This window comes from Coenobita brevimanus, chromosome 72 (assembly GCF_032717465.1).
Source record: "Coenobita brevimanus isolate Jiangsu-jjx chromosome 72, ASM3271746v2, whole genome shotgun sequence".
Classification (NCBI taxonomy): domain Eukaryota; kingdom Metazoa; phylum Arthropoda; class Malacostraca; order Decapoda; family Coenobitidae; genus Coenobita; species Coenobita brevimanus.
Window position 1 is genome coordinate 1,337,501 of NC_137025.1, and position 10,000 is coordinate 1,347,500.

Genomic DNA, 10,000 nt, shown 5'->3' on the forward strand with positions numbered 1-10,000 from the left:
CTAAAGGAGAATTAAGGAGTTAACTAAAATAAATCGCTTAGAAAAAAGTGTTAGGGGGCGACGAAAGTAAGGGCCAAAAGGAGAATGAAGGAGTAAAAGGCAAAATAAATCACTTAGGAAGAAGTGTTAGGGGGCGAACGTAAATAAGAGCCACACGAGAATTAAGGAGTAAAAGGCAAAAATAAATCGCTTAGGAAGGGGTGTTAGGAAGCAGTCATCAATAGCAGCATCGTATCATCAATCATTCATCTCGCACCGTCCGCCACACCTCCGTTGATGCTGTTAACGTAGCGGGTAATTGATGAACGGAATGTGTTACCTGTCGCTTGTTTCCGTAGCCTTCCTCCCCCCCCCCCCCGCACACCCGCACCGTTGTTTGAACTGTTTATTACGGAGATGATGTTGTTGTTGTTGTTGTTGTTGTTGCTTGTTAATTATTTCTCACCTGCCTGGATTATTTCTTCTTTCCATTTTTTCACCAGTTTTCTTTCGAGCAATTATCTTTTCAAATTAAGTTATGGCGTGAATTGAACTTAATTTACTAACTCAATAATAATAATAATAATAATAATAATAATAATAATAATAATAATATCCCATGTTTACATCACGCGTCTGGTTCCTAATGACGGCTCTCCACGCTGCTCGATCTCTGGCAGCATCCATGTTCAGCCCCTTATCCCTGAGGTCACACTCGTCCCAGGTCTTTTTCGGTCTGCCTCTCGCAACCTACCCCCGACGTTCACACTTCTCACCTTCCGCACCCAATTGCCATCCTCCATCCTCTCCACATGCCCAAACCATCTCAGTCTACCCCTCCTCATCACAACACCAATACACTCCAGTCCCATCCTTCCTCTCAACTCTTCCATCCTAGCCCCCTCAGGCCTCGCATTCAAGGACGCACTACACATCCACCTAATCATTGTCATTTTTGTACGGTTGAGCCTGCGAATATCCTCTTCCTTTACTGCCCGGGTCTCACTACCATACTCCTAACACATGCCACATACAGCATTACACTCCTAACACATACCACATACAGCATTACACTCCTAACACATACCACATACAGCATTACACTCCTAACACATGCCACATATAGCATTACACTCCTAACACATGCCACATACAGCATTACACTCCTAACACATACCACATACAGCATTACACTCCTAACACATGCCACATACAGCATTACACTCCTAACACATACCACATACAGCATTACACTCCTGACACATACCACATACAGCCTTACACTCCTAATACATGCCACATACAGCATTACACTCCTAACACATGTCACATACAGCATTACACTCCTAATACATGCCACATACGAAGCTCCTTTAGCACGTAGGAAGAGCCTTCTCAGTGTCAGGAGAGGCAACAGCTCCCTAAACTTCCTCCGGTCACTCTTTACCCTAGCCACAGAGCTGCTCCAGCCCCACCTCCAACACATAACATCCCCCCCCAGGTAACAAAACTCCTCCACACACTCCAGACTCACCAGCAAGATCAGTCCTTTCACACCTGACAATCTCCACCTGCTCTCCACACACACACACACACACACACACACACACACATCATCAGCATAACACATTTTCACAGAAGTAAATTTTCAAAGGTGTTATTCATTTCGCATTATTTCTTTGCAGTACCTAATCCTGTAAACAGTAGCTTGTTGTAAAGATAAAAATATAATCAAGAATATGTTTTACCAGAATTATAAAGTTTGCATTAACCAGCGTAGATTATCAATTATTTTACGAGACAAATTATAGTAGATAATTATTCGTTTTTTTTTAATCACCCTTTCTAAATCTACTTCAAATATAAACACGTAATTAATAAGCTTTTCATCTTATTTCACTTCGTTTCACAACCAATTCACAACGGCATCAATCCCTTCATCAGTCATCAATCAACTGCGTATATTAATCACAGTCCTGACATCACAAAAGCAAATCCCTCGCCTATGTCCACTCCTTCAATAAATTCTTTCTTTTTTTTACATCAATTCACAAGTTCAAGATAGATCATTCACTTCTCAAATAAAAAAAAATAACATGCGTAACTATTCACAGTATCCCCATCGCCAATAAATAAATAAATAAATGGTTCTTCTGTCACTTATATCACAGTCCAGTCCTTTCATAAATAATAATATGATTTTATACACCAATTCTTTCAGTTCAAGATTGTCTATTTTCACCACGACACGAATTACCAAATCACGTTTTCTGTCTAATCTCGCTCTATCCACCGCAAATCACCAATTATTCGCCCTCTACGTAATTATATCATCAGTCCAGTTTCTCTACAAGTCACTAAATCCACCAGGAACTCATCTTCATCACTGTTATGATTGCAAACTCATCTTTAATCAGGAAAATACGTGAGGAAGCTTACAGATCAAAATATTCCTGTTTATCTCAGTCTACGAATCAAACTACCTTTCATTCCTTTTCCACGCACTTGTATCGTCAGTCCAGCTTTAGAATATTTCACAAAATCCATTGAATTCTTATATTATCACAGCCACTTCATCAAAATCACTTGGAATAAGGAAAGCAAGTGACGAGGAAGGGGAAGGGGGAACGCACAACCTCCCCCTCTCACATCCGGGCGTCGTCTGCTGCCCGAGGTGGTCTTCCTGGCTCCACCCCCTCCCGTGACGTCACACCAGCCTCGTGCTCTCATTGGCTCAGCTCGCGAAGATGCTGTGGGAAGATATTATTATTATTGTTATTATTATTATTATTATTATTATTATTATTATTATGCTTCCGCCTACCAATGATGAAGGACGTATTAAGTGATTTGTCTGTTCGTCCGTGCGTCCGTATCTCCTGAAACCAGGGATGGATTTAGACCAAATTTTCGTCAGTGATACAGTATGAAGGGACGATGGACGGATTAGGTCAGCTAGGTCGAGGGGTCAAAAGGTCAAGGTCATACGGGGTCAACTTTATTTGTGAGCGCGATATCTCCTGAACCCCTGGACGGATTTAGACCAACCTTTCGTCAGTGATACAGTATGAAGGGCCGATGAAGTGATAAGGTCAGCGAGGTCAAGGGGTCAAAGGTCAAGGTCACACGGTGTTTCATTACTATATCTGTAGAGGAGGATAATTATTTCTTTTCGTAATATATAAAATTTTCTGATTAACCTCAATTAAGTTTGTCGAGATGAATAATTTGGCTCATTTTGCTATCTAATTATACGTTTTATGTTATTATCGTCTCCAGCTAATTGTTTCACTCATTATCACTCAATTAGGGTGGTTAATTAAAGCTGTCTCTGGTCTCCATAGGTCTAACTCTCTTGTAAGTTGATTTAAAGGTAGTAGGAATACATGCAAATATCAGCTTCTCTCTCTCTCTCTTTCTCTCTCTCTCTCTCTCTCTCTCTCTCTCTCTCTCTCTCTCTCTCTCTCTCTCTCTCTCAGCAATTATAATAGAGGGAGCAGAATTAAGCATGACATCATCCGAGAGAGAGAGAGAGAGAGGACTGAATATGTATCAAAAAGACGTGTAATTAAAGGTATTTAGGATTAGTCTGTCTGTCTGTCTGCCTAAATATCTATCTATCTATCTATCTGTTTGTCTAGCTGTCTGTAATGATCTATTTGTCTATCTGTCTGACTATATATCTATCTATCTGTCTGTCGGTCTATCTGTGAATGTCTAAATCTATCTATCTATCTATTTTTCTTTCTATATATCTTCATCAATCCATCCATCCATCCAAGAATCTACCATAAATCTATCTCTGTCTATCTATCTACATCTATTTTGGTCTATCTTTATCTGTCCATCTATCCATCCAAACATATACCATCTATCTGTCTATCTCTCAACCTATCTTCCCTATTCTTCGCCCGTTCACCCCCCCCCCCGTTCAACAGGCCCCTCCCCTCCGTTCAGTAAACCCTGCGTAGCGTGAGAGTAGCGCTGCGGTCCCTTAACTCACTACTTTTATTGATTTGTTTTACTTCTTTTAACTTTATGAGGGTGAACGGGATCCTGTGTGTGTGTGTGTGTGTGTGTGTGTGTGTGTGTGTGTGTGTGTGTGTGTGTGTGTGTGTGTGAGAGAGAGAGAGAGAGAGAGAGAGAGAGAGAGAGAGAGAGAGAGAGAATATGTTTGTCTGCCCTTAAGCCTTGAGAAATCCACCTTGAGTAATCCAGGTAATTAAGCGGATTTAAAGACTATTAAATCTCTCTGGTCTGCGGTACTCCCTCGTTTTATTGCCTGACGCCCTTGCTAGTGCGGGGCGCCTTCACGTGGTGGCATCGATGCGACTGGGAGGTGGAGTTGCCCGGTGATACAAACGCCCGTCGACTTCCTCCTTAACCCGGTGAGAGGAGGATGGTGGGTGGGATTAGGGGGGAGTACAACCTGCAATGAGATCGTAAAAGGATTCGTCTGAAAAGGAAGAAGGATGTATAGTAGTAAAATACAGTATATAGTACTGGCATTGGCGGAGGTATGCGCGCTCTGAATTGCGAAACAGGGCAGACAAAGACCGTAGAATTAACAATGGTAGACCGTAAAAGTATTCGTCTGGTGGTGTTTTCCAGTTTGGGAGCTTTTTCTGTGCTGGTATTGTGGTGCTGTGTGGTACTGTGTGGTACTGCTTCCGATAATACCACCTCATACCAGTCCTGATGCTGGTATTGTGAGAGGCATAGGAGATTTCTCAGCATCTCCTCCTCAGCGACTTATTTTGCGTGTAACACCTTAGCATTTTCTTCCATGCTGCTTATTCCGTCTTAAGATCCACACACTTGAATTAATATCTGACAGGACGAAAATACGGCGCACAAAATAAATCGCTTAGGAAGAGGTGTTACGGTGTCAAGGGGCCCTCAGCATACGTCCCTTGAGTGAGATTACCGAAATAAAGGTGGGTAGAAAAAAATCGCTTAGGAAGAGGTGTTACGACTTAAGCACGTCATCACTTCCGGTTTTCGATGCTCACGTGATGAGAGACGGAAGTGTGGTGTGGGTGTGGTGATGGAGATTTGTGGTGACAGGTGGGAGTGGTGAGTGGATGGTGTTATGCTTATTGTGGTGGTGATTCTCTCTCTCTCTCTCTCTCTCTCTCTCTCTCTCTCTCTCTCTCTCTCTCTCTCTCTCTCTCTCTCTCTCTCTCTCTCATCTATCTATCTATCACTGGCAGAAAAAGACGATACCACGGCTCCACATCCTTCCCGTAGCACTTCTTCGTGACTAGCATCTTATTCTACGATTAATCTATTGGTACAGGACATTCTTCAAGCCAGAGTGAGGCCAGAATAAAAACAACACAAATAAAACAAGAATGGCACTCAGTAGAGCGTATACCTCCGCCAAGGCCCAACATGCAGTTCCTTTTAATTCAGTCAAGCCTAATCCAACATGGCAAAAGACCACCCCCCTATAAAAGCATATTTCAATCCGCTAGATCCGGAATTTTACATGGATCCGCACCAGACTGTACACATTCGTAGACACCAACATCCTAAATAGGCCTGATTTTTTTCATCGAGATCCATGCAATATTCACTTTAAAAAATTACGAAAATGTCGAAAAAAAAAAAGCCCTATCTCGCAATGTTAAAAAAAGTGAAAAAAAAAAAAAAATCCTGGATTCGCACCTTTATACGGATCGGCACCAAAATTTAATGGAGTGTATTCTGGGCCAAGGTCCATTCTTCTACCAAGTTTCGTGGAAATCCGTCCAGTAGTTTTTGTGTAATCTTGCTCACAAACCAATCAATCAACAAACAAACGGACAGGGGTGAAAACATAACCTCCTTGGCGGAGATAATAAGACTTTGATGTAGGAAAAGGTGGGTGAGATGAATGGGGAATGTGGGACTGTTGGGATGGGTGGGTGTGGGTGGGTGTGGGTGGGTGTGGGCGTGCGAATATCTTGGTGATCTTTCTGTGGGCCGCCATTCTGACCTTCTCGCCCATTTAGCTGTAATTTATATGACCTCACGCCCATCCCACCCCCTTCCCCCCACGCCCATCCTCCCTCCTCCCCCAACAGCCATCTCTCTCTCTCTCTCTCTCTCTCTCTCTCTCTCACACACACACACACACACACACACACACACACACACACACACACACACACACACACACACCGTCCGTTGCGCAAAAAATATGTAATATAGACTAATGTGCTAATTTGCTGGGATGCTGGGATGCTGGGATACTGAGGTGCTGGGATGCTGGGATGCTGGGATACTGAGGTGCTGGGATGCTGGGATGCTGAGGTGCTGGGATGCTGAGGTGCTGGGATACTGGGATACTGGGATGCTGGGATGCTGGGATACTGGGATGCTGGGATGCTGGGATACTGGGATACTGGGATGCTGGGATGCTGGGATGCTGGGATACTGAGGTGCTGGGATACTGGGATGCTGGGATGCTGGGATGCTGGGATGCTGAGGTGCTGGGATGCTGGGATGCTGGGATGCTGAGGTGCTGGGATGCTGGGATGCTGAGGTGCTGGGATGCTGGGATGCTGGGATGCTGAGGTGCTGGGATGCTGGGATGCTGGGATGCTGGGATGCTGGGATGCTGGGATGCTGGGATGCTAACCTAACACCACAACACCCTTACAAAAACAGGTCCTTATTCCCGTCTTCTCCCTAACACCTTTTCCTTAGCGATTTATTTTTGGATACAGCTAGTCAGTATAACTCCACACGTCACATACACGAACCATGTCAAATTATAATAACCTCAGCAACACAGAGGAGGGTGGGGAGGGGTAACAAGCAAAATAAATCGCCCAGGAAGTGGTGTTAGGGGTCTTGGTGATTCAGACGCCGCCATCTCCTTCCGTCAACCGCCTTAACGAAGAGTTCATTGTGGTGGTGAAATCATTGCTATATCTTGACGTGACGCAGTTGTGGTGGTGTGGTGGGGTGTGGTGGTGTGGTGGTGGGGGTGGTATATTGTGATGTGGTGTGGTAGTGTGGTGGGGTAGGGTAGGGTGGGGTGGGGTGGGGTGGTGCGATGGGGTGTGATGGTGTGTTGTGTGGTGTGGTGTGGTGTAGTGTGGTGGGGTGTGGTGTGGTGTAGTGTGGTGGTGTGTGGTGTGATGGGGAGTGGTGTGGTGTGGTGTGGTGTGGTGTTGGTGATCAAATTCCACCATACCTTGTGACTAAAGAAAAAAAAAGAAAGAAAAAAAAAGGTCTCATCACGGGCTGTCCCTCAACCAGTGCACCAAGTTAGGCCAAAATCGTAAATAAAAAAATTATTCGAATTATATCACAGCCTGGTACTACCAAGAGAGAGGGGGGGAGGGGGAGAGAAGGGGAGGGGGAGAAGAGGAGGAAGGGTGTTCTATGTAACCATCCCCTCATATAATGAAGGCAATCAAGAAGTGCAAAGTTAAATCTAAAGTTATCCTCAAAATACAATATATTAAAAAAGGTAGTGATTAAAACAAAAAAACAAAACAAAAAATAAAACAAAGCAATCAAAACAAAAACACGAAATATAACAAAAACAAAACAAAACAACAAAACAAACGAGAAACAAACAAAACAAAAACAAAACAAAAGACAATCAAGAAAAGTGTCACTGCGGAAAATAATACGAACTCTGAAAATTGTGTGTGTGTGTGTGTGTGTGTGTGTGTGTGTGTGTGTGTGTGTGTGTGTGCAGCCAAATTCACCTTTTTCCCTACCTCATTTTCTTTCCCCTCACATGAAGCTGCGTCAGGTCACTTCCCTCGGCGGTGACCTTTTCTCTATAAGTATGTTTTTTTTTAAATTGACACCTCCCCCTAATCAAAATTTATCTAGCTAATCATATCTATATTATAATGTTTAATCTTGCGTAATGATACCAGGTCGAACGGGGTCAGAGAAGGAGGAGGAGGAGGAGAAGAAAAAGAAGGAGGAGGAGGAGGAGGAGGAGGATGAGAAGAAGGAGGAGGAGGAGGAGGAGGAGACGTAGAAGAATATGAGGAAGAAGACGAATATTTTACCCTACAGCCAAATCATACCCTCAATTTTTTCCAAGTCCCAATTTACCCATAGAATAAAGTCCGCAGTGGCTGATGTTACGTCCACGTCCCTAATGATACTACTGAGTGAACAAGGACAGGAAGATAACTAACTTTGCCTAAGAGTCTGACCAGTAAAGAGCCTTCATTCAGGGCAGGGAAATTCTAGCATAGTTATCCCTCTAAAATCAACATTGGCCCATTAGAGAAAACGATAATTATAAGGATAACTTAAGAAATATTCCCTAACTTTTAAATACGCATAAAAATACAGTAATTATGATACAGAATAGTGGTAAATTTGTATTCATATATATTTAGATAATTACGTAAACGCCTCGCCGTGGGAAGGAATCGGTCCGACCCTGGAGAAGCGCTGTCTACCACAAGGGGGACGCCTGATCCCTACAAGGTGTATGTACTGCACCACTAGGGCGGCCCCACAGAACCAGTTGCTTACTTGTGGTCGACGGGTCTGCTTGGCCAGGCAGACCGGGAATATGCAACAACAAGAAAAAGAAGAACAAGAAGAACAACAACAACGAAGATGAAGAAGAACGGAAGAAGGAGGAGGAGGAGGAGAAGGAGGAGGAGGAAGAGGAAGAAGAAGACGAAGACGAGTAACAACAACAAAAACAAACAAACAAACAAACAAACAGCCACTGATAAGCCAGGCCAGGAGACGATAAGAAGAAGACAGAAGAAGATGGAAGGCATTGTTGGGTTAAAAGGAACTGATATAATTTTTTGCTTAAGATGTTAGTGAGATGGATTTGTCTGTCTGTCTGTCTCTTTCTGTCTGTGCATCTTTTTGTCTGTCTAATTCCTGGTATCTATTTCTATCTATCTATCCGTCTATCTACCTATCCACCTATCTATCTGTCTGTTACTTGTCTGTGTTTATCTATCTGTCTATCTATCTATCTATCACTTGCCTATGCTTCTCTCTCGCTGTATCTCTCCCTCTGTCTATCTATCTATCTGTCACTCGCTCATGTCCATCTATCTATCTTTCTATCCATCAGTCTATCAAATTCTCCCCCTTTCCCCCCTCCCTCCTCTCCCCTCCCTTCCCTCCCCTTCCTCCCCCTCTCAGCAAGGACCCACGTGTACTCAATAGGCAAAAGATCTATCTCATCTATCAAACAGCTATCTATCTAACTGGATTCTATTTCCCCTTGTCTATTTCTCCCTTAAGGATAAAATTAGGGACATGGATGGAACACTGATGGTGAGGTAGATAGATAGATAGATAGAGATAGATAGATAGAGAGAGAGAGAGAGAGAGAGAGAGAGAGAGAGAGAGAGAGAGAGCAACGAAAGCAAACCTACCCCTCACCCCCCTTCACCCACCTCTACCTCCCCCCTCCCCCCCCGCAGGCAGGCAAGCATTGATCGGCTGCTTCTCTCACCCCCCTGCTTGCAACCCCCCTCTCTCTCTCTCTCTCTCTCTCTCTCTCTCTCTTAACCCCTTACCTCCCCCTCTCTCCCAGCCCCCCCTCCCTCCTCCTCTCCCTCAACCCCCCCCCTCTCTCTCTCTCTCATGACATTCACAATACCTCCATGATGCTCTCTTCCCCCTCTCACTCTCTCTCCCTCCTCCCTCTTCTTCTCTCCGCAAAAGACAAAGAAACTCCACTTAGTTCCCCTTAAATTCCCTAAAATCAGCATTGGAAGGACCTTAAATTCAAAATCAGTCTCGTATGTGCTCCTAAAACCGTGAGAATTAGACTAAAAGGATGGCGGTCTTTTGTTTATGTTTTGATGCCGACCACGTGCTTGGCTTGGCGTCCTGGGTAACCATGGCAACGATTCCTTCACCGCCGCTGGGTCACGTGATGTCTAGCCGATCCAGACGTGAGGAAGGGGACGGAGGCCTGGTATTAACACTCCTAGGCTCCTATGACTCACTTAGCTCTAATAAATTGTATGGGGTCAGCTAGAATAAATAACTGGAGCTGTCCCGAGAATGTGATGGT